The following is a 26380-nucleotide window of genomic DNA, read 5'->3' as shown; positions in this document are numbered from 1 at the left end:
ATGAGCAATTGAGTGGGTTGTTCCTGTGGAGTGAACATGTTACACTTAAATCTATTACTGTCCTTACTGCTAGAGTTACTCCCATCACAACTGAGACAGAAAGAACAAAATGAAGTACTATAAAGCCAGAAGAACAGGATCTATAATGGAAGCAGCGTTTATTAATTCCAGATTAGTTTCTACTAATGCCATTTACTTCAGACTATTATGAAAAGGTAAACAAGAAACCCAAAGAGCTTATTTTAAAATTTTCTGGTTTGAAATAATATGATTTTCCTTTAATTTCCAGTTGCGTTCTTAAAAAAAAAAATAAGAAAAAGAAAGGAAAAAAACTCACAGTGATTTGCTCTGCTTAGGGATACTTTGGTAATTCTGTGGTAATTCAATCGGGGCCTTTATGCTTTCTGACAGAAAGGAGTCACATTTCTGTTCGCTCTGCAAGACAACTGCAAATCCATTTATCATTTGGCTTCAGTACTCTTTTATGAAGGGTACTGCAGTTCTTTCAGGGCGTCATTGGCAATGAAAATACGAATGGTAGACAGAGAATATCTACGTTAAATATATTTTCAGAAGCAGGAAAAAAGCAAGGAGTCAGCTGTTCTGAGGTGAGTAGTCTGTAACAAGTGCTGAAAAAAAAGTCATCTTAAGACCTACTTGATAGAACCTCCTAAAAAGAAACTAACACATACCTGCTGCTGCATTTCTGTTCTTTTCTATCCTGTGCTCTGTCCTCAGTAAGAATTTAAGCAAGCATGCTTAACAGACACAGCTTTCATAGAGGGAAGATTCCAGACATGAAACTCAATGAGGAGAGCAAGCTGAAATTCACTGAGATTTACTACTGATTTCAGCTCTTAGGGCATTGGTTGAATAAGAAACCAGCTAATAACTGTTGTGGAAATCGGCAGTCCCACTATGGCTCCATCCTGCAGTGTCTCCTGTTGATCACCCAATTCTGATGAATTCTGCTAGAGGAAAGCTTTCTGGGCACCAAGGGGTGAGAATTTAAAACGTTTTTTCTGCAACTTGAGTCCACTGCGCACGGGGTCTGAAAACAGCAGAGCACTGCTAGAACAGAGAGCTCTACGTTGTGGAGACTGTTAAAAAACAAGGTGAAATTTCTTGGGAATAAGTGAGTGATCAAACATTGTGTTAACAAAGCAGAGTGTTGAATGTAATGTTTTCGCCAACAGGAGAAAAGAAAAATGCAGAAGCTGCTATAACAAAATGCTTTTGGCATTGTGTCCTCCAGCATAGTGTTGCCCACCCCACAGTGCTTTTCACCATTAACAAGAGCACAGGTCCCTAGAGACAAAATCTTCCATGCTTATAGATTCATAGATTCATAGATACATTAGGTTGGAAAGGACTTACGTCCTTTCCTGAAAGGAAATTAGGTTGGAAAGGACCTACGTCCTGCCTGACCACTTTTTCAGAGAAAAAATTTTTCCTCAAATCTAATCTAAATCTTCCCCAGTGCAACTTGTGGCCATTCCCTCTCGTCCTGTCATTAGTTATCAGGGAAAAGAGGCCGATCCCCTCCTCATCACAACCTCCTTTCAGGAAGTGGTAGAGTGTGATAAGGTCTCCTCTGAACTTCCTTTTCTCCAGACCAAACAATCCCGGCTCCCTCAGCTGCTCCTCATAAGATTTGTGCTCCAAACCCCTCACCAGTTTTTTTTTCAGTTTCTCTGAACACGCTCCAGGGCCTCAATGTTCTTCTTATAGTTAGGGGCCCAAAACTGAACACAGTACTCGAGGTGCGGCCGCACCAGAGCTGAGTACAGGGGGATGATCACCTCCCTGCTCCTGCTGGCTACACTATTTCTAATACAGGCCAGGATGCCTGTATTTTCTGCAGTTTCTGCAGTTTATAATGCTGTAAATTTCCTATGGGATACAGTTAAATAATGTGTCTGAATTATCTCTTGTGTCAGCAACCAAGTGCCAAGGTCATAGAACCATAGAATTGTAGGGGTTTGAAGTGACCTCAAGAGATCATCAAGTCCAGCCCCCCTGCCAAAGAAGGTTCCCTACACCAGGTCGCACAGGTAGACGTCAAGGAGGGTCTTGAATATCTCCGGAGAATGAGATTGTACAACCCCCCTGGGCAGCCTGATCCAGCACTCCATCACCCTCACCGTAAAGAAGTTCTTGTGCACATTTGTGCGGAACCATTTCCTTCTGTGCTGCAGTTTCTGTCCATTCCCCCTTGTCCTGTCTCCACACACTGCTGAATAGAGTCTGGCCTCACCACTTTGTCCCCCACAACTCAGATATTTATAAACCTGGATCAGGTCCCCTCTCAAGCCTTCTTTTCTCAAGGCCAAAGAGACCCAGTTCATTTAGCCTTTCTTCATAGGGGAGATCCTCCAGGCCCTTCACCATCTTTATGGCCCTGCGCTGGACTCTTTCCAAGAGATCCCTGTCTTTTTGATACTGGGGGGCCCAGAACTGGACACAGTAGTCCAGATGAGGCCTCACCAGGGCAGCGTATAAAGAGGAGTATCACCTCCCTTGACCTGCTGGCCACACTTTTTTTAATGCATCCCAGAATGCCATTGGCTCTCTTGGCCATGAGAGCACACTGCTGGCTCATGGTCAACCTGTTGTCCACCAGGACACCCAGGTCCCTCTCTGCAGAGCTCCTCTCCAGCAGCTCATCCCCCAGCCTCTACTGGTGCATGCAATTATTCCTCCCTGAGTGCAAGACTCTACACATGCTTTTGTTAAATTTCATCAGGTTTCTGACTGCCCACCTCTCCAGCCTGTCCAGGTCTTGCTGAATGGCAGCACAGCCTTCAGGCATGTCTGCCAATCCTCCCAGCTTCGTATCATCAACAATCTTGCTGAGGGCGGCCACTATCCACTCATCAAAGTCGTTGATGAAGATGTTGAACAAGACTGGACCCAGCACGGACCCCCTGGGGGACACCGCTGGTTACAGGCCTCCAACCAGACTCTGCGCCGCCAATGACAACCCTGTGCACTCTGCCAGTCAGCCAGTTCTCAGCCCACTTCACTGTCCACTCGTCTATCCCACACTTCCTTAGCTTTGTTATAAGGATGTCATGGGAGGCAGTATCAAATGCCTTGCTGAAATCAAGGTAGACTACATCCACTGCCCTCCCCCCAACCACCCAGCCAGTGACAACATCATAGAAGGCCACCAGGCTGGTAGAGCATGACCTCCCCTTGGTGAACCCATGCTGGCTACTCCTGATAACCTCCTTTTCTTCCAATTGTCTGCAGACGGCATCCAGCACAAGCTGTTCCATCACCTTTCCAGGGACAGAGGTGAGGCCGAGTGGCCTATAATTACCCAAATTTTCCTTCTTGCCCTTTTTGAAGACCAGAGTGACACTGGCTATCCTCCAGTCTTCAGGCACATCTCCCATTCTCCAAGACCTCTCAAAGATGATAGAGAGTGGTTCAGCAATCACCTCCGCCAGCTCCCTCAGCACCCGTGGATGTACCCTGTTGGGTCCCATGGATTTATGAACATTAGCATTGCCTAGGCACTCTCAGACTACCTAATTCTGACACGGAGGCTTGGCAGTGTCTGGCAGGACAGCGAGGGAACAGGGCAGGAGTGTGTGGGTCTGGCAAGGAGCCCCCGAGCGCAGCCCACGTCGTTTCCCTCTACCCCCAGCAGCCCTGCGGCTTCTCCTTCCCAACTTCAGTCCTCATCCCTGAGGATGGAGGAGAGATCCCCCTAGCTGCCCCAGTCTGGGCTGGAAGGAGAGTGGGGCTCCCCGGGAGAGAACACCTCCACCGGAGCCCTACGAGGAGGTGACTGAGGTGCAGCTGCTGCTTGCCAGTGAGCGAGGGTCCACAGCATGGTGGGCAGGGCTGGGGTAGCGTGTGCCCCCTGCTCGACACCAGGGCCCCTTGTCCTGACAGCCACGGGCACACTGTGCCAGGGGAGCGGGCACAGGCTGCAGAGGGCACAGCTCCTTCCTCTGCTCGCGCCTGCCTTCAGCCCCTCTACAACACTGCTCACTCTCCTCCTTGGTTAGATGCTGGCTGGCTGCCTCCCCATGGAGAAGAGTACAACGAAAAGTTGGAGAAGAACAAGGAGGCCATAAATACAATTGAACACTTTCTCAGGAGTACGGGAGAGTTAACATCTTGGCTGTGCCTGCATCTCCACACAGTCCCTCCGGCTCTGCTGTCTGGACGGAGCTGCTGCCCTCTAGGCATGCTGCATCCTGCAGTGCTCTGGACCAGTGGGACATGGCTCACCCAGCTCACACACCCTCCTTGTCGCTCTATGTTGGCCAGGACGAGACACTAAAGATAATGTTCCTGGAAAGCATCTTCACCATGTGCAGAATCGGCACAAAGAGGGACTTGTGTGAGAGCGTGGCTATTTTCTGCCATGAAAATAACTTAGCAGAGAAAGTCAAGGTGAGGGGACCATACAGGGGGTTGTGGGAGGGGGCAGAGGTGCCCAGGGACCAGCACCCTGAGAGGCAGGGGTGGGTGGGGCAACTATGAGCGCCACCAAGATCTCAGCAGTGGGACACAGGGTGCCTCTGCGTTCCGGTGCTGGGCTGGGGGCACTAGGGCTGCTCTGGCCCTGCCGACCAGCACCAGGTCTGCTGGTGCTGGGTGCTGGAGACTGCCAGGTACCATCCTGGTTGTGGTCTACAGGAGCTGCTGGAAAATGAGCCCATGGACCAGATGTGCATGGCAGTGCAGCACCAAGCCATGGCTGCCATCACTGCCTTGAGGTACATGCCCAGCCCCTGCTTTTGCCCACACATCCCCAGGACATCCCCACGGAGGAGGTGCCTCCCAGCAGGGCTCCACATCCCTCCCAAGGAGCCTTGCCCAGGAGAGGACCTGTTAAAAAACAAGGTGAAATTTCTTTGGAATAAGTGACTGATCCCAAGTTAACAAAGCAGAGTGTTGAATGTAATGTTTTCACTAACAAGAGAAAAGAAAATTTGGAAGCTGCTATAACAAAATGCTTTTGGCATTGTGTCCTGCAGCATAGGGTTGCCCTACCCACAGTGCTTTTCACCATTAAGAAGAGTGCAGGTCCCTAGAGACAAAATCTTCCATGCTTTCTGCAGTTTATAATGCTGTAAATTCCCTATGGGATACTGTTAAATAATGTGTCTGAATTATCTCTATTGTCAGCAACCAAGTGCCAAGATCATTTTTTGGGATGGTTTCAGACAGCCTGGATTTTTCCATGCTGAAAATTTTGTAATAAGAGAACTGCTTCACAGTGTTTTTCAAGCAATCAGTTTCCCAAAATCAATTTTCAATCGAACAGTTTCCCAAAATACACCATTATTACTTCAAAGATACGGAGGACAGAGGTCATATGGGCTTGCCCTATTTCCCAAAACACATTACTGACAGAGGCTGGAATAGCCATCAGAGAGCAATTTTCCTTTATTTTTAACAAGCTCTGCTTTTGTGAAAATGGAAGACAAAAACAGGTTTCCTCGTTGTCCTTATTCATCCAGGCTGTGAAGGTTCTCTTCTGTAGTCAGTGGCTGAATTTTTCTCTCTACTTTGTAACGTGGATTGTAGCATTATTTTTATAACAGCTTCTGACTGTGCCATGGCCTTTATCAGTTGGATGGAGGTTTTTCTATTTTAGCTGTGTGTACTAGTGATATAGAATAAGGAGGGATGATTTCCAGCTTTTCTTCCAGTCCAGAGTGAAATGCATCCCTGTCTTGTGCATACCTCATCCTATTTTCCTTATCAAGGAAAGGTTGTTTTAGACCTTATGTGCCAGCAACGGGCCTGGATTTCTAGGTAGGTGTGGAAAGATCACTTCCAGCCACCTGGCATCCTCAGCCTCCTCCCCATCCTGTCAAAGCCAGACATGGGATATATTGCCAGAATCTTTCAGCACTGCTGGAAAAGGTACTTTTGCTCTTCCATTTCCAGAGAGCTGAAGCCCTCTTGTTTTGGAGACAAAGATGAAAAGGGAACATGAATGTGGAGCACCAGGTAGCACATCTCACAAAAGGAGAGAACTTTCAGTCATTTCCAGGTGAAAACCCCACAGGACAGGATGACGGGCAAGAAGCTAGTCCCACGTGCTGCAAGGGCCACACGTGCTGCAAGGTTCTCACTGCTAATTTAGGTTGCGTCAAGGTTGCAGTTGCTACCCCCTCCTCTCTTACCTTTGTTATTCTCGTTGACTGGGAGAACCTTAGTGGGAACAGAATTTTGCTTCAAATAGTTAACTGTTCCCATTTCCTTTGATGTCCAGGAATAACAAGTATTGTTTGATAGCATGGTATTGCTCTGTCTTTTACTTTCATCTTCCAAAACCAAGAAGGGAAGGAGCAAATAATATGTAAACTTTCCTAATTATGCCCTATTTCTGGACAATCAAAAAGTGATAACACAGTGTTGTCTTCCTCCAGTAACTGAAAATTGCAAATACTCACCAAGCTGACCTGCTTTATCTGCTCAACTTCTCCAGCTTTTTGTTGATGTCTTCACATGTTGCAGCCCACAAATGGGTCACCTTATTTCAGGAGGGGTGGTGGTGTGGCTTTCTATGTTAGAGTGTGTTTTGTTGTTGTTGAGTTTGGGGCTGGGAATAATAAGGTTGAGACTCTATGGGTGAGGATCAGGGGAGGGACAACAAAGTGGACATCCTGATGCTCCAGCCCTCTGGCCATCTTTGTGGCCCTCCTCTGAACCTGCTCCAGCAGCTCCATCCCCTTGTTTTGGGAGTCTCAGAACTGGACGCAGTACTCCAGGTGGGGTCTCATGAGAGCAGAGGGGCAAAATTGACTCTCTCAACCTGCTGGTCGTGCTTCTTTTGGTGCATCCCAGGGTTTGGCCTTCTTGGCAGCAAGTACATATTGTGGGCTCACATTGAATCTTTCATCAGCCAACACTTCCAAATCCTCCTCGGGGCTGCTCTCATGCCATTCTCCACTCAGCTTGTATCTGTGCTTGATATTACCCCAGCCCAGGTGCAGCACTTTGCACTTGGCTTTGTTGAACTTTAAACTTCATGAGGTTGGCATGGACTCACCTCTCAAGCATGTCCAGGTCCCCCTGGATCTTTTCTACAATACAATGAAAGTGAACTTCTGTAGGTGAGAAATAGGCAGTTCGCACTGTGAATGTGAGCTGGTGCTCAGCTGTCTGTGGTGAGGTGGTCTGGGGAAGTTCACCACCAAAGTGATTACTTATCTCCTTATGGGTGAGTTACCGTTGAAAGAGCAAGAGCAAGAACCCATACCAGATTTCAGGGGAAATGGGAGGAACCATAGTTGTAGTTCTGCTGTGAACTGATTTGAACTGGAGGACTGCAGCCCATGAGACTGCTGGATGTCACTTGGAAAAGTTCCATCTCCTCAAATCATAGTGCTTTAATCACTGGCTATGTCCACTCATTCTTGTGAGGGTTTTGTTGTTGTTTTTTTTTCCTCTCAGCGGTGACGATATTTAGAAGTGAATTGGAGCATGCTGACAAATAGAAAGTCTGTTCTCAAACTGACATTGCCTGGTGTAAAGCAATCACTAATAATATTATCCACATGGTTAAGACTGTTGAAAGCCTGGCAGCTGAAGCTTGATGAACCTCGTCACTTCCAGTTAAGATGCAGAAAGTGAAGCCAGGAGGTGGCAGCCTCATAGCTTAGATGTGTAAGTTGCTCAGCTTTACAAAGAATGGCAGTTTAACAAGCTGAGTGAGCTTGAGCTGTGGACTAGGGTTAGGCTGAAAGCAACAGCAGTGTACTTCCACTCCTGAATTGCCACTCTTCAGGTAGATGGGTTTTGTCAAAATAAGAATGAAAATAGTGTTTATTTGTTAGTGAAAACTGCAATTTGTTGAACTTGTGCAAGTCTGAGAGCCCTGTGGGTAGGGGTGAATCACTGGCATTAACAGGTGTCTGTTTGCTCTCCCTTTTCTTGGAACTGGTGGAGAGCAGACAATTTATAGCTGTAACAGCCCACATCCCTGCCCAGGACTATGGCATGTTTTAGGAGAATTTAATCCAGGCTAAGTTGGAATCCCATGTGCCAAAAATGCAGTTAAACAGTTGAAGACTGGCCAGGAGAATGGGGTGGATTGAGGTTCCTTTTTCCTTATAAAAGCTTGGGCAAGTGTAACCATACCTACCTTTGGGACTATCTCTGCTGCCAATGTTCCATGGTGACCCTGAACCTGGGAGTGTCCAGGCCCCAGCAGCACCAGCGCAGCACGTACACACGTTCAGGAAGCATGAAGCCCTGCCAATCTGTTGTCACAGCAAGCTGGGCCAGCAGAACTTATGGTAAAGGGAAGGACCACAGCTGTGTAAATGTTATTTGATACATGGATGTTGTAACAGGTTCCCATCTAGCAGCAATGCATTAATTCTACTCCATTCTGGTAAGTGCTGACCTTTAGCATGCTTGTTTCCTCCGCAGCTTACTGGTTGTCTCTCAGTTTGAATTTCATATACCATGGGTCACCATCCGCAGCAGCACCCATTCCTGCAGGTGAAAAGCAGTGCTTGACACTGCATCATGATGTCTCAGAATACACTGGGAGGATGAGGGGATAAGAAGTAGACTGAGAAAGAAAACGTTGTACTGGAAGAAAGCAATGGCAGAAGAGTGTACAGCTTTGAAGTCTTTCCATTCGGTATTTCTGTACATGGGCGTTGTGATTAACCTCACTGTGATAGCTGCCATGTGGTAATTCACATGGATACAGGTTAAGGTTCATTTTTTATCTTTTCCAGTTTCACTAGTAAAATTATATTCAGGCATGAGCATTGGAAGCTATCAACATAATGTCTACATTAATTTTAATAATATCTCCATTCATTTTAACAAGATAGAACAGTTTTTTGATCATTTATTTATTCTTCTGGAAACACTATTCTTCCACGCACTCAGATTTAGGTTTTTACCCTTTTGTTCCACAATAACTAGCAGATTTAAACCAGTTTTTGTCTGAGAATAGCTATGCATTTTTATGGATCTTGACAAATAAAGTACTTTCACTTCTCCCTATGTTCTTGAACGTTTTGCCAAAAATAGTTATATTTCTCCCTCTCAGAGTATTTTAGGGAACATCCTTTTCTTCATTAAAGTCATAAGGTTGGATATAAGGGAAAGGCTGTGCTCCAGAGGATGGTGGACATGGATCAGGCTGCCCAGGGTAGTGGGCACAGCCCCAAGCTGCTACATTTCAGGGAGTGTTTGGATACTGCTCTCAGATATAGGGTTTTGGTGGTGCTGTGTAGAGCCAGGAATCCTTATGTGTCCCTTCCAGCTGAGCACACTGAGAGCAAGAGTTAAAGCAGGTTATCTCACAGACAGGTTGTTTACACATCCTTTGTGCTCTGTATAAGAAAAACTTCTTGCTTGTCTTTATCTATTTTCTATCCAATTATAGTGTCAGAGACAGTCTAACCAATGAGTATAAGAGCTTTAGTTCATATATTCATATATAAGCATATTATGTAAGCAGCATTTAAATGTGGTTTCTTACTGAATGTTGTCCAAGATGGCAGATGGTGGAAAACCGATAGGAAGCAAGCAGTTTTTCTGAAGATGACTTCAGCATTGAAAGCACAGACATGTACAATGACTTCAGACTCAACATACATGTCTACACTTTCCCATCTGGTAAGATGGCCTTGTGAAGTTTGGTGGGAAGGCATTTTTACTCCACAGGATGTGTGGGTGGAAAAGCAGCATGGGCATATAGAAAGTGCATAACTGAAGTAGTTGCAATTAGAAAGACACTATAATGGTGGTGCACACATAACTGAAATGCTTCTGAAGTAATATCAGCACTTCTTCCCTGCTAAATCCAGCGCTGGGCATGTACTTCTCTGTGTGTGAGCAGTGTACTTTGCAACCTCCTTTGTGATTCACCAAAGCAGCTGCTTTATGGCTGAAGTGGCTATAGAGTTTTTGAAATACATTGAAATAGGTGTACTGCAAGCTGCTTCCATCTGTTTGAAAGTTTTCAGGGAGTGGAGTTTTGGGAATGCATTTGTTTGCTGGTAGTAATGGCTTATGAAGCATGTTATTATTCATTCATAGGGAAGTGGCACCTTCTCAGTTCTCCTAATGTCTGCTTGTCAAAGCAAGCAACAAACCCAAATTTTGAGTAGGCTGTGCTAGATCAGTCTAATTTTGACTAGTTTTCAGAAAGGTAATTTACATTCAAGCAAGTATTAAAAAAGAAGCAGGGGAGGGGGAGGGAGTTGCAGCTCTGAAAATAGCTCTGATAAAAAGTATTAGCGTTTATTTTAATTCCAACAATAAATTAAAATAGTGTTTAATCTCTTCATTTTGTTTTCCAGGACTGTATTCCTTTTCCTTGTAATTATGTCAATTTGGATTGGATTTTGCTGTCTGTGTTTCAAGTGACTGCATGAGGAATTTCACTTTCATGCAGGCATGGCTGATGTAAACCCAATGAGCAATTTTAGGACAGTTTTGAACATTGTGACCTTAATACTTTTTAATCAAAAACACATGGGAACTGCAGTTATGCTATCTCTAAGAGGATAATATTAACAAACTTTCATCTTCTTCACACTGTGCCTACTTGAGTCTTAGCTTTCTGCTAAAAACTCCTGTGGAGGCATTCTATAAAACTGAATGGGGATTAAAACTAATTGCTTTCTATATAAATCCTGGTAGAAATTAGAACAATAAGTTGAAGAAAATGTCTTTTTGGTAATTTCTTTTCCCACTATGGAAAACTTTATGTCACAGAAAAGGTATTTTCCTGTCATATCCTGCAAAGTTTTAATAATGGTGAAGATCAGGCATTGTGTGGCTTGATTAAAAAGCCGCTTGGAACAGTGGAATTCAGAGGTGGTGTGATCACTGAGAATCATTTATATCCCCAAAGTTTCAAAAGTTCAGCAGCAAAATTTGAAGCAGAACTTCAAGTACGTCAGATGACCGTTTTGTGGACATTAGTTGTAGTTGGTTTCTAGCCAAGAAGCAGGCAGATGTAACAAGCAGTTCTCAAATTTGAGATCTGGGCTTCAGGTTTTGAAAGTACCATGTATAAGCTCAACAGACATGTCATTCAGTGGTGTAGCAGGAAACAAGCCAACGCCACAGCTCTTAGAAGCCAAACCAATTCATCTTGCCACTGTGCTATTGTCTACTGTACATATCTGAAAGGCTACAAAAGCAGAATTTCTCAGCTTAATAGAGTTTCAGGAAGAATGTTGCTGTCATTCCCCATTGCCTCCAGGCTTCTTGGTTGCATAATGATGAAAGGTATGAGTTGTCCAGACTTGTCCACTCCTGACCAGCAAAAAAACCTCCAAACTCTGTCTACCTTTGAAAATTGCAATTCTCAAAAAAAAAAAAAAAAAAAAAAAAAGAAGAAGAAAAAAAAGGAAGTATACTTGATACTAATTTAAGCAACGTTTTAGAGTAGCACAGAAGGCTTTTCTGCATCGTCTGCTTACGCTACTACATTTGCTTGTGCCAAACTGAATCTAGTTTTGGGTACTGATACAAACCACTCATGTTAGATTAAGTGGTTGAATATATGTATGCCCCAAAAGCCTGAAGTTGTTTGTATGAGTAGGTAGAGTCACGCGGCAATGACTGAATTTGATTCTGTGATAAGAGCAAGTATTTGTCCACTCACAGAAAGTCCTGAGCAGAAATAACCTATTCTTATAAATACAGGATATGCTGCACAGATGGTTGCTGCAACAATTCGCAGAAACTTCTGTAGGCAGTTGCATGGATTAAACTCTTCTAACTCTAGACAACAGGATTTAGGGCATGTGCCCCTTCAGTTAGATTTCAGATCCATAATCTTTGTCAAGCCTATAGAAGCACCTGAAATTCTGTTGCCCAGCAGCAGATTTGGTTTAGGACATTTAAGGGGTTTTTCAGGTCACTGGGCAACAGTGGGATTTCACTATTTGTACTGATCAGACTCCTCACAGAGTAAATAGGATGTTGGTGTGCTGCCCATGAAAATTGTAAATGGGCTGTTATTATTCCTCTTCCAGTGTGCTGTGTTTAGCTGTGGCATGTAGTGCAGAAATGTCCTCTGGACAAAATGATCCTATTTTGGATAGGGCCAGGCAGTCACTGTGAGGTTGTAGCTACCTTTGCACACTGATTTTTGTGTTTGTACTGGGTCTGGCCATGATGGAGATACTTATACAGCAGCCCACGTGGTGCTGGGCTTTGGTTCTTGATAGCACACCAGTGTTGACTGTTGCTTAACAGTGACTGCACAGCTGTGAGCATTCCTCTTCTCTTTCCAGCACTCTGCCCATGCAGTGAGCAGGTTGTCAGGGACAGCGGACTGAGCCCTGGCACTTGGCTGCTGGACAGAGTCAAGTCATAAAATCATAAAAGGTCATAGAGTTATCTAGGTTGGAAAAGACCTTCAAGATAATCATCAGTCCAACAATCAGTCCAACCTACTGAGTCCCACCACTGTGTCCCTTCATGCCATATCCACAGATCTCTTAAATACACCCAAGGATGGGGACTCCTCCACTTCCTTGTACAGCCAGTGCAGAGCTGTAATGGAGCTCTAGTAATCCAGTAATTAAGCTCTAAGAGAGATCAGCTACCCAGGTTTATGTGTGCTGTGTATTTCTAGAAGACATCACACTGCAGTATAGTACAGAGAAACTGAGGAATAACTGATTGGGTTGGTCCTGGGAAGATGAACACTCTGTCTGGTGACATTCTTTCATAACAGGAAAAAAGGTGGTATAGATGATCATTTAATTTGGGTACAGTTGCAGGCTCATGATTTTTTTTGTTTGAGTGCAATGGCAGTAGTTAACCAGGGGACAGGAAGTGCATCAGGTTTCTTTGTGACCTGCTGGGTGATCCAAAAGGACAGCTTTGGATCTTGCTGCTCAAGGCTGCATCTGAGGGTGAAGCAAAGCTTTGGTTTTCTTTGCTTGAAGTGCTGCCAAAAAATGCAAGCTGTTTCTGTTCTGATTCTGTTGTTGGGTGAGATGAATGAATGACATGACAGTGAGCTAATTTGAATGGAGTCACACTTCATGTGTTTCCTAACAAAGAATAACTAACTTCTCTCTTTGTTGTACATATACTACAATCACGCTACTTACAAATGATGCATCAATTTAGAGTAACTAACAAACTCATTTTTTTATTCCCTTATTACAAATTGGTGCAGATGACAAAAAACAGAGCCCTACCTCACATGCTTATTGAGACTGCAATGAAAGTCATCTATCTTCCTGAGATATCTATCTGACCAGGAAGATGTCCAGCTGACATCTATTTTAAGATATTTTAAGACTTCATTTTCCTCCACTTTTTCAGTGGGAAATCTCTTCTTGGTAAGTTTGATTTTTCTTCCTCCTAAAGCCTTTGACACTGCTCCCATTCCTAAAAACACTTGCTATCATTATCCAGAGATATTTCATGCTGAAAAACTTGTGCCATGGAGGATGTGGTTAACAAAATAGGAAAACTGAACAAATGAACAAGCACTGTCCCATCAGGTAAGGGAGTGCGTAGTAGTCTGAAACTTTGTGTATTTTGTTGTTTGGTTTTGTTTGTTTGAGAAAAACCCTGAGAGAATCAGATGTACACCAATTATGTGGTGTATATTCACGAGGACTCCACCAAACAGGTATGCCAGTACATTAGCAGCAGAGTATGGCAGAAGACAAAGAAGACCCCTTATAAATGACCTGATTAACAAACTTCAAGACATTGAGTTACATTTAACCCCTCTATGAGCTTATGTTTCAGCCTTGGTAAAGGTAACTGAAAGAGTGGACAGACTAGAGTGCAATCAAGGAGATATAATGGACGAACTGACTACTGTGCTTGATTCTGACGAAACTGATAGATTTGATGGGAACCAGGATTCCCAAAACAGAAACATCTCAGCTATCAAAGAGGACGTTCTCCTGCTCGAGGAAGTGACAACAGTAAGACTATGTCACATGTTGCCTTGTGGCATTACCTATGTGACCAGGGGGAAAATATGAAGAAGTGGCATAAAAAACACACATCTGCACTTCAGGCACGGGTAAAAGAGTTACGAAATAGATCAACCATCAGGGTGAACATCTCCAAGAAGGTGACTGCTCCAGTGGCTGCCGGACACGGCAGTAGCTGTAAAAATAACAGAGGTAACAAATAGAGGGGCCCTGCCCTCAGCCAGGGGAGGGAAGGGATAATAGAGTGTATTGGACTGTGTGGATTCGATGGCCTGGCACATCAGAACCACAAAAATATAAGGCACTGGTGGACACTGGTGCACAGTGCACTCTAATGCCCTCAAGTCACCAAGGGACAGACTTAAATCTATATTTCTGGGGTGACTGGGGGTTCCCAAGAGTTAACCATGTTGGAGGCTGAAATAAACCTCACTGGTAAAGACTGGCAAAAACATGCTATTGTGACTGGCCCAGGGGCTCCATGTATACTTGGTATTGATTACCTCAAAAGGGGATATTTTAAGGATCCCAAAGGGTATCGATGGGCCTTTGGAATAGCTGCTGGGGATGCAGACTTTGCCTGGCCTATCAGAAGATCCGTCTGTTGTGGGGTTGCTGCAAGTGGAGGAGCAACAGGTACCGATTGCTACAAAAACGGTGCACAGACGGCAGTACCGCACCAACAGGGATTCCTTGCTCCCCATTCATAACCTGATTCATCAGCTAGAGAGACAGGGAGTGATCAGTAAAACTCACTCACCTTTTAACAGCCCCATATGGCCGGCGTGTAAAGCCAGTGGAGAATGGAGGCTGACGGTAGATTACCGAGATTACCATGATCTGAATGAAGTCACACCTCCACTGAGTGCTGCTGTGCCAGATATGTTGGAGCTGCAATATGAACTGGAGTCAAAAGCAGCCAAGTGGTATGCCACCACTGACATTGCCAATGCTTTCTTCTCAATTCCTTTGGCCACAGAGTGCAGGCCACAGTTTGCTTTCACCTGGAGGGGCGTCCAGTACACCTGGAACCGTTTGCCCCAGGGGTGGAAGCACAGCCCAACCATTTGCCATGGGTTGATCCAAGCTGCATTGGAACAGGGCAGTGCTCCTGAGCACTTACAATACATTGATGATATCTTTGTGTGGGGCAACACAGCAGGGGAAGTTTTTGAGAAAGGAGAGAGAATAATCCAGATCCTTCTGCAAGCTGGCTTTGCTATCAAGCGAAGCAAAGTGAAAGGGCCTGCACAGGACATTCAGTTCCTAGGTATAAAGTGGCAAGATGGACGTCATCACATCCCTACAGATGTGATTAACAAAATCACTGCCATGTCTCCACCCACAAGTAAGACAGAGACTCAAGCTTTTTTGGGTGTAGTGGGCTTTTGGAGAATGCATGTTCCAAACTACAGTCTCATTGTGAGCCCTCTCTATCGGGTGACGCGGAAGAAGAATGATTTTGTGTGGGGCCCTGAGCAGCAGCAGACTTTTGAGCAAATTAAGCAGGAGATAGCCCGTGCCGTGGCCCTGGGGCCAGTGCGGACGGGACAGGATGTAAAGAACATCCTCTACACTGCTGCTGGAAAGGAAGGTCCCACTTGGAGTTTGTGGCAAAGAGCTCCTGGAGAGACCCGAGGCCGACCCCTTGGATTCTGGAGTTGGGCGTACAGGGGGTCTGAGGAGCGCTACACTCCAACTGAGAAGGAGATCTTAGCCGCGTACGAGGGGGTTCGAGCTGCTTCCGAAGTAATCGGTACTGAAATGCAGCTCCTCCTGGCACCTCGATTGCCAGTGCTGAACTGGATGTTCAAAGGAAAGGTTCCCTCCACCCATCATGCTACTGATGCCACTTGGAGTAAGTGGATTGCGCTGATTACACAGCGAGCTCGGATGAGGAACCTCAGTCATCCAGGAATCCTAGAAGTGATCATGGACTGGCCTGAAGGTAAAAAGTTTGGAACAACACCAGCAAAGGAGGTATCACACACATGCCAAAGAGGCCCCACCATATAATGAAGTACCAGACAATGAAAAGAGATATGTCCTGTTCACAGATGGATCGTGTCGCATTGTGGGTAAGCACCGCAGATGGAAATCCGCTGTGTGGAGCCCCACACGACGAGTTGCAGAGGCCACAGAAGGAAAAGGAGAATCAAGTCAATTTGCAGAGGTAAAGGCTGTCCAGCTGGCCTTAGATGTGGCTGAATGGGAGAGGTGGCCCATGCTATATCTTTACACTGAATCATGGATGGTGGCAAATGCTTTTTGGGGGTGGTTACAGCAATGGGAACAAAATGGTTGGCAAGGGAGGGGTAAACCTATTTGGGCTGCTGAATTGTGGAGAGACATTGCTGCCCAAATAAAGAATATGGTTGTAAAGCTGCGCCATGTAGATGCTCATGTTCCTGAGAGCCGGGCAACTGAGGAACAACAAAATAACCATCAGATAGATCGAGCTGCCAAAGTTAAGGTGGCTCAAGCAGACTTGGACTGGCAACACAAGAGTGAATTATTTTTAGCTCGATGGGCCCATGAGACCTCTAGGCATCAAGGAAGAGATGCAACATATAAGTGGGCTAGAGACCGAGGGGTGGACTTAACTATGGATGCTATTGCACAGGTTATCCATGACTGTGATACATGCGTCACAATTAAACAAGCCAAGAGGATGAAACCTCCTTGGTGGGAAGGGCGATGGCAAAAGCAGAGGATCCATCTGTTGTGATGGTCCTGCCCAATCCAGATCTCTACCTACTGTAGAGGGAGATAAGGTCCCTGTAGTACATGTAAAGAACATGTTGGGAAAAGCAGTTTGGGTCCTTCCAGCTTCTGGAAAGGGCAGACCTCTCTGGGCAACTGTCTTTGCTCAGGGACCTGGGTCCACTTGGTGGTTAACGCAGAAGAATGGGGATGTTCAGTGTGTACCACAAGAGAATTTGATGTTGGGGGAGTACAGTCGGTAATTCCATGTATATACATATATATGTTGTGTGTGTATTTAATGCATGTTAATCATTGTTCTTCTATACACATATATCAAACATGATGTAGTGATGTGGAATAAGGGGTGGAATGTCATGGTTTTATGATTTTTGGAACTGGTATTCCACATCATAACATCATATAGTGCATTTAGAGTTAAAGAGTTAATGCTCCAGCTCTGTGGATCATCGATAGTTCCAGGTATGCCTGTCTCAGAAGAGAAGAAGATCTCCATTCCCCAGAGGACTTTGCGATACTTTGCGTTCTTACATGTTTGCGCTCAGAGGGAAAGATAAAAACTGTCTGTGGTCACGGGACACTCTCTTTCCTTTGGGATGGACTCAGCAGTGGGTGCTCGCTGCCATCCGCCTTCAGCATTAGCATAAGGCCTTCGGTTTATCGGACACTCTCTCTTGCTCATTTTGTTTGATTTATTAGCTTTAATTCCAATTATATTGTATTACATTTTGTTATTTTGCTTTCTGATATCTATTTAGTAAATTAGCTTTCCTCCTCAGATTGTTGCCGCTGTTTTGTTCCTAGGCCCATCTCCCTTTTTCCCTTTTCCCTTTCCCCCTTCCCTGGGGCGTGGGTCCCCCGCACCAATTGTCAGGGAACCGGGCGAGCCTGCCTGTAAACCATTGACACTTAGTCTTTCAAAGAAGTTAATTAGTATAAGTGGTCCTGTGAAAAAAACCACACCACTCTTTTAGGAACGATTAAATTCTGTCTCTCTCTGATCTTCGCAACTATTCATTATGGCCTTACAGATAAACTGTGGGAAACAGCAGAAGGTAAGCATTTCTCCCCTAAGTGGTGGCCGTGGCATTCAACTATTGTCAACCCCCTCTCTCCCTCTTCATGTAACAAAGGAGGTTCCAGCACCAAATGTGAGTCTGCACATTTCCCTCCAGTAAGAAAAGCAAGATGCTGGATGTTGTTCCCTCCCTAGCTCCTTTCAGTTCTGAAACTGAAGCTTCCATGTGACAAAGGTCTTCAAATATCAGTGACTTGTGGCCTCATCCCAAGAGCAAACAGAGGAAGCAGGTAAGGGCAGATCGAGCATGGAAATTGGCAGTGAGCCTCAGCAGCAGCTGAGGCATGAACTGTGCCCAGTGAAATTCCAGATGGGAAGCGAGGCACTAGAAAATCTCTAGAAGATCTAGAGGTGCTTTGGAGTTGAACTTCTGACATTAGTTTTGACATTAGGTTTACCACTTTCTCAGTGGGGGTCCGATCAATTGTTTCCAAAGTGCTTCATGTGTTATTGAACTGGACAGTGTGGGTATGCATTTAAACCTGCCAGTGGTTTTGGTACTTGCCCACAAAGAGATATTTAAAATTCTAATAAATTTGCCTATCGTTGTGTTTCTTAATGCAGTCATATATTTAAGGCACCAGGTACTTTGTCTTTTGAGTCTTCTCCTCAGGATACAAGTAATACAAAAGAGAAGATGGCTCACCTTCAGGATGTCAAGGCTCACAGGGGACTCCATGTGGGAGGGATCTCCAAGAAGAGATCTTTCCCTGGTGGTGGTCAGCCCTTAAATGGGGTTTGGGAGAGGTGGAGCCAGGCTCCACCCCTTCCAATCACACAGGTATATCACCTTCACCTGTGGCCCCTTGGCTGACTTGGTGCTCACCTCAGGTGACCAATCAGTGGTTTGGGTTGTGATTCAGCAGTTCCCATACACTGCCAAAGGAGGTGGTGGTCTCTGGAGGTGTTCAACAGCCATAGGGATATGGCACTGAGGGACATGGTCAGTGAGCATGGTGGGGTTGAACTTGATCATCTTAGAGGTCTTTTCTAACCTGCACGATTCTGTGGTTCTATTTGCTAGTACAGAGGATGTTTTTTTAGGAGATGTAAGTAGAATTATGTGGGATTCTACTGCATTGTGACCCAGCTTGGATCATCGTAACTCCACACAAATTGTTGAAGTATGATCAATAAAAGAGAGGTAAGAATTATATTTGAAAGGGGATTTGAGTTGTTTACAGGAGCAATAGTAGCACTGATAAATTTAAAAATTTTTGAACAGTAATTTTAAGACAAATAAGCAATATTACGCATGGAATGCTGCTTGGCTACATCTGACTATGAATCTCTGCCTGGAATTTCATAGTTAATACATAAGGATCCAAAGGTGGAGAAATTTGCTTTGCACCATATGCAAATGTAAAAATAACTGCATGCCTCTATTGACTACCAGCCAGTACTCCTCTTTTGTGCTTAGCAAATGTTTTTTCTGTTAGTGTTTTAATGGGAAGTTAGCTACGTGGCTTCTCTGCATTCCACGTAGCGTGAATAAAACACCACTGGCAGAAGCTATAAATCAATTTGGAAAGGCAGTTAGTACATGGAAAAGCCTGAAAGAGTTTTGTTACCTTAGTGTATTAAGCATGCACACTATGAGACATGTTTGTCACTGTAGGGAATGTACTTAACAAGAAATGTCAGCACTAATGAGTATGTGGGAAAGAAGCAATAATGGAAAAAACTGCCAGCTGTTATTTTTTGATATTTAAGATAGACAAGTTTATACTGTGCTAAAGAGATTTAAAGTGTTATGCAATAACGTAAAGGTGTTTAAAATTATATGTGAGGATGCTGTGTTGTTGCTGACAGCATTTTCTTACCAAAATAATTTTCTTCTTCCCCACTGTGTGCTAGATTTTATGGCTTGTTTGCTTTAGTGGTGCTGCTGGCAGCTCTCCAAACTGCCTTCCACCCGAGAACAGCAGCCAAAAAATAGAGCTGTGCCAAACCAAAACCGATGCAGTATTGATTTGTTCATTTTTAAATATATGATTTGCAGTATTTAGCTGGTTGTCAATTACCAATACTCACAGCAGTAGCTGAGTTTCTCATTATATATGCTGCAGCAAAAAACAAAACAAAACAGGAAAGGGCCAGGCAAGTCCTGGACCTTAATACTCTGTGTCTTAGATATGGGCCGAACACATTTCTGCTTTGTTAAGGAAAGAAAACAGATTTTGGTACTTCTGCATGACCTCACTTATTAAGATATCTCATTTTAGCTGTGTTGTGCAACATGCTGTCACTTGCAAGCTAGGAAAAAAAATAATTCCCCTATGCAATATCTGGTCTTTCATGTCTCCATTGCACTGGCTGCTGACAAAAAAAAAAAAAATCAGTGAGACTGGAATGGGGATCAAAGGTGGCAAATTTTAAATGTCTTTTGTAAGATGTTTATTTTTAATAGTATATTAAAAAATAATAAAAAACACAACAGCTTTTGTCAGACTTTGAGCAACTAATCACAATGTTTGTATGCTTACATTTCAGTATTTAGCATTTGTCGGTTATTCCATTTATGTGAATTTTTTTGATCTAGTTCAAGAAAGGAATAAAATATGCTAAAAAGACATATATGGAGTTGAAAAAGAAAATATCAACAAATAGACACATGAGGCTTAATTCACAGACTACCAACCTATGATTACATTCTGACTGGTGCTAAATGTGTAGGTTACTCCTACTGTTCACACAAATAATCATGCAGAGAAGTACCAGTGGTGGCTCCAGTACAGTGTTTATAAAGAAGTAACAATAGAAATATGAATAAATCAACAGAACACCTTCAAGTGAGGTGAATTAATTTTTCTTTTTAAACACTGCTCAAGATTGAAATTGTAAATAAATTTTTCTTTCATGCTTTCAGATTAAAGATCTAGGCTTATTAGTAATTCTGTTATTCTTCCCTTTGTGCTTTCCAATTTTTATTTCAAGCATGCAAACTTTGATAAATAATGAGATAAATAAGCCAATGTTGGTCAATGCTTCATTGTCTCATGCTCTTCATAAAATAGTTTGACTTAAATCTGTAAGCAGTGTGGTATGGCTATGTCTTTGAACCAGATGGTAGGTGAAGGGAAGGAAAGACTGGACGACAAATCCTTTCAGAGGAGTGGATTATTTAACATGCATTTTGGTGTGGGAGTTGTCTCCATTTTTAGTACATTGAAGGAAGAATCAGCACTTAATTTATTGGAGGTTTCTGCTAGATTTCTCAGAGTTATCCTAGGTTATGATCAGCCCATGCAAACTGTGTGAATGAGCCAGTCCAGATCAGAATGTAGGGCTTTGGGCACCATCTTCCTTACAGGCTTAATTTCATGTTGCCTACTCCTTAGTATATGACTATTAAGTGCACAAAAGCAGAGTTGAATCAATGTTACTCTGTCCCTCAGGCTGCATGTGAAGATGGCAAAGGGGACGATTTGTCCAATGCAATACACAGAAAACCAGAACCTGTCATTGTAGCAGAATGCATTTGCCTATGTAGTTCTATGTAGTAATACATATTGCTGAATCCCTGTGCCTGTGTAGCCATCTTCATTTCATTTCACAGAGCAGTCATGAATTAGAGTTGCACGGGACTTTACTTGGTTGTGTCTTAGGGCTACTGACAGTGTCCACTGGAGTCCTCAGGAGGATTAAAGGAACATAATGGAAACAAGAAAGAAGAAAAAGGGGTGAGTGAAATTCAGATATCTTTTATATTATTTTATACCAAACTACAGATGTACACAAAGACTCAGAACACATTTCTTTCATCTCGCTGCCTAAGGAGATACTGACTTCATTTTGGCTGGATCTATCTGCCTATGTATTTGTCTTTAAACTGTATGTTAAGTCACTTTCAACTGATCTATAGGATGTCTAAATGAATCGGGAAAACAGAACTATGCTATAGAAACAACAATGTTGAATTCCCCAGAAAAGTCCTGGTTCTCACTCAGCTTTGGGAGAGAGGGGAACTGGGTTCAGATAGCTGCTAGTTATATAATGGATGTTATCAAAAGAAGTGGAGTTCTCTGTACATATTCATAGTGCTGAAAAGAGGAAAAAGGAGATACTTTGCAACTCCTCACTTTCCATTCTTAAAAAAAAATCTGAAAAGATTTTAATGAAATATTAGGGATGTGAATGTGGTAATTCTTTTCAGTCTCTTATTCTTTCAAATTTCTCTGAGGTTTCATTGAAATAGATATAAATTTGAATAAAATTTTGGTCAACCTCTACTTAGAAGGAAAGAAAAAGAGCCTTTCACACATCTCTCAATGCACTTTATTTTTTATTAGAAGCAATATAGATTTAAAAAGCCCAAGTCCCATGTTTGAAATCTTTCCCCCTCTTACTTGTCAGAATTCCTTTTTTAAAGGGTAATCTTTTTCTTCTTTTAGGATTCCTGATTCAGAAGCAGAGATGTCAAATGTCTAATTTTTCTAAAAGCAGTGATAAATACTATATAACAATGATACAGGTGTGTCCTTCTACATGATGAGATACTAAACACATCAGTCTTTTTCATGACTGAAATCCATGCTAGCAGCCTTGCACATCAGCCCTCAGACAGGAAATTTCAATCTTGTCTTCAATCTTTTTCCCCTGGAGGCATTAATATTTTTTATTATGGTAGAAATCACACATTAACCCATTCAGATGAAAGAAAAATTGAGACACTAGTGACTAACAAGGAGGTGGTGCTTGGTATGCACAAAAAAGTCCTTAAGAAGACAGTGATAGGCACTTTTAAATGTTTAGATGATTGTTGCTCTACTAAAAGGGTAAGAAACTTGTAAAGATGGGTAAAAAAATTAAAAATGTTAGTTTTTAGTGAAATAACTCAAGATTATAACCAACTTCTTTACCTGTTAACAGATATGAGGGTATGTCTGTGGAAGTGGAAGTTTATTACCTCTCTTTCAAATCAGTACATGCAGAGGTCAGCTTTAGATTCACAATTATAGCTGGCATTTTCTAACTATTCTAGTATGAGGAAATTTCATGATATATGGTGATGAGGCCTGAAAATTTTAGGAAAAAGAGAGAACATAGGAAAAGCCAGTGAAAATTAGGTACTACCTCAGTGGTCAGATAAAGAGGAAGGACAGGGAACTAATGACCTTAGTGTGGATACAGCTTTATTTCACATGGGGCAGAGCCATGTGAGAATGTAAAATCTGAAATGATGTAGTAGATACGAAACCTTCCTTCAGTTACTGTTAGAGAACACTGAAGTTGCATGTCAGTGTGTGTTTCACAGAACATCCTTGCCCCACTGGTTCCCTCACTCACAGTCCAGAGTGAGGGCAGAACCCAGTCCATTGCCTCAATTACAGAGCTGAGTGATGGCAAATGTTTGCTAGAGTAGGTGCTGTTTCAAATGTTCATAATGGCAGACAAGTCAAGAAAAGCACCAGGGCTTGCACAGGAAAGGAAATGATGAACATCTTACAGCCTCTGTGCTTAGACCACATCCCTGCAGGGAAGAATAACCCTGAGACTTACTGGAAGTAAGTGGAAAGATGCTGGTAAAATATATAGACTTTGCATGCTGGGTTAGGTGCTGGAAAATGAAGGATTTATTTGTTTCTTTCTTCTGCTCACATTACCTAATTGGATTTGTACCTGACCGAACCCTTTCCTGCTGAGCACGCCTCACTGTCTGCAGCTGCACTTTCTTCCTGCCACACACTTTGAAAAAAAAATGATGTTTTTCCCAGTGTGAAGCTGTAAAAAACTGTTATTGTTTTCAGGTGTTAACTGACTCCCGCTGTTCTTGGGCTAGCCCAGCAGTATGTCACAGGACCAAGCTGCTGTGCTCCACGCAACTGCAATAAACTTTGAAAGAAATGTATCTGTCATTTAATGTTATATTTTGTTGTATGGTGCCTAAGGATGCAATCAATAATAATTTAAAGTCTGACATTAAAAATAGAATTCTTTTTATTAACTTCAGTCCTTATGGAAAATAAGTAAATATTTATGTATGCAATCAGACACTCTTCTTTGAAGACTTTTCATAAAAAATACAACTTTTCTTTAAGAACAGAATAAAATAAAATAAATGTAAACCTTGTTCTTGGAAAAAGGATGGAAGCATTGGATTATTCCAGAAAGTTCCATTAAAAAAAAATTTTGACATATAAGGTATTAACAGTACTCCACCTCAAAACCATACCAAGCATTTGGGGTGAAAGAGATTGATAACTTTGTATGAAATTGAGCCTCTTCACAAATCCAAAGCTCAGATTATTTCTAGTACTCGTGCAGATACTGGAAGATGTCCAAAATGCCCAGAGGAAGTACCTCACTAAAAATATGCTGTATCTCTAAAAATATTTAATACTTGTTAGTAAGTTAGACACTAAGATACAACACTTAGCAGTGATGAAATAAAGGTAACACCTTCTTATCAAATATTAAAAGAAAAACTGTACAAGTTATAGTTCAAGGTAGCTATTTGTCTGCTTTTTAAGTAAGCACAATCATATTTTAACATAAAATGGTTTATTCTTTCATAAAACATCAAAAACAGGTTCCAGGAAGGTCTTCTAGAATCAGACTGAATTGGTAACTTGATACAATATCCACTATCTCCAGTTTTCCAGATTATCTTGACTTTTCCAGGAAAGCCTGTCTTCTAAAAGAGCAGCTTGAGTATAGGCATCACTTAATATGACTCAAAGTTCTAGTTTTATGCCATGTTATGTTTTTCCATACAATGAAACTGAAAGCGCTTCTAAATTTACTGAAAATGAGACAGAAAACACAGTTTGACTTGAGAAAACTATCTTTCTTCTTCTACTGCTATTTTAATTTAAATGTTAACTTCCGCTGATCAGTAAGCTGCAGAAACAAATGTTCCCGTTTTTAAAAACAGGTTTGATTGTATGAAAATCCCACTCGATACACCAAAGCCCCATCTGAAGGCCACTGCACACAACAGCAATGTAAGCTGTGAGAAAATGTACACAAACAACTTGGACAAAGTGTACTGATCCCTAAGCCCACCCATTAAATAGGTAAAAAGCTAACAGTTTAGACCCAAACACAGGGAGGAAGCCAAACTTCTGTTCGGTAAATGCTTCTCCATGGCACAGAAGCTGCTTTACAAGTGTCCAAAATGCTCTTTTAGGCTTACTCAGAAGCAAGCTCTTTCATGGGACCATCCTTAGAAGAAGCACAGTGTAAGCACAATAAAGCTGAGAGGTCTGGAGCATAAGTCTTATGAGGAACGGCTGAGAGAACTGGGATTGTTCAGTCTGGAGAAGAGGAGGCTCATAGGAGACCTTGTCACCTGGAGGTGTTCAAGAGCCATGTAGATGCAACACTGAGGGACATGGTTAGTGGGCACAGTGAGGATGGATTGACAGTTGGAATTGATGATCTTAGTGGTCTTTTCCAAACTTAATGATTCTGTGATATAAAGAATAATAAGCTTAATGAAGCCAGGATTTATTCTTTAGAATAATAAGTGTCACTGAGTTGGATTATCAGTAGCATCTGCTCTCTGTGGAAGTATAATGAAGTTGGTAATAGTTGCTCCTGTTTTATCTAATAGAGTCACAGGGGTGTTTTGTTAACAGAACTCAAGAAATGAACAATCTTTTTAACATAACCTGCTGCAATTTGTTGGTTGTCATTGCAACGCTGCTGTGCCAAGAGTGAAACAAAATAAGATGACTCGGATAATCTAGTCTATAAATTACTTCCACCTGAAGAGTTAGCATATTCCTTTTCTGAGCAGATCCTAGAAAAATGAACATTAACTAACTGACTGGGTACATTTGTTTTAAAGAAAAAAAACTTACCAAATGAAAATAATGTTATTAAAAGGGAACAGAAATATCACCTCATTTTAATTACTCGACAGAGGTGATTAATCATTGCTGGCATTGCTGATGCAGAAGTGAGACAAAATATTCAATCTGTATAAAAATCTCATAATGCTTCAGTGAGGTCTTGGATCCTTTTTAGTAAGTTTTATCTTACTTGTCAACTGCTGTGGAAGTTAGAAGGTCAACCACCTGTGCAGAAGAGAAATCAGCTGTGATACTACCCTGTCATTACATATTATCCTCATGCATAACTTTTTATTATCATATTTGTCTATCAAAATAATGCACAGAATCATTTATGTAATGATGTTTCTGGCTGTGGCATGCTCACATATTATTTCCCACAGCTTCTGCAACGAATACTCACTGCTGCTGCTGTAGAATTGCCAGCTACTCAACATTGCTGTATGTCTGCTGCAGACAGAATGACTCTTGTTCATCTTTTTCAGAATAGCAGCTCAAAAAAGAAACTGTCCTTCTCTTCATGGTGAAAGGTGGTAGTAGGGATGACAGCTGGTGTCACTTGGCACAGCTTTCAATTTTATGATCAGAGAAGACTCCACGCACAGATTCCCCCTTGAGAATAGAGGGAAGAGCTCTGTTAGATTATGTTGACCAGTGCCCTTTTTCAGTATTCTGTCATATTTTTATTGGTCTGCCCAAGCCTTGCAACAACTGTAGTAAAGCCACTGGGCACATGTTAAAATATTAATGCATAAAAATCTTCTGCATAGATGTGCCCACAGTGAAAAAGTAAGCATGGACTACTGCTTTCTGGTTTAACTGTGACAGTCAAGAATATGCAGGCTTTG

General features: G+C 42.7%; 1 protein-coding gene across 1 annotated transcript in view; it reads left to right on the top strand.

Moving 5' to 3' along the window:
* The window catches only part of CUNH5orf63 (chromosome unknown C5orf63 homolog), an 88396-nt gene that overhangs the window by 6147 nt on the left and 55869 nt on the right, over nucleotides 1-26380 (top strand). The gene's annotated exons all lie outside the window — the stretch shown is intronic.

Source organism: Cyrtonyx montezumae, unplaced genomic scaffold (assembly GCF_038088225.1).
Source record: "Cyrtonyx montezumae isolate F1298 unplaced genomic scaffold, pur_monq_1.0 scaffold_36, whole genome shotgun sequence".
Classification (NCBI taxonomy): domain Eukaryota; kingdom Metazoa; phylum Chordata; class Aves; order Galliformes; family Odontophoridae; genus Cyrtonyx; species Cyrtonyx montezumae.
This window is presented reverse-complemented; position numbering and strand designations above follow the sequence as displayed.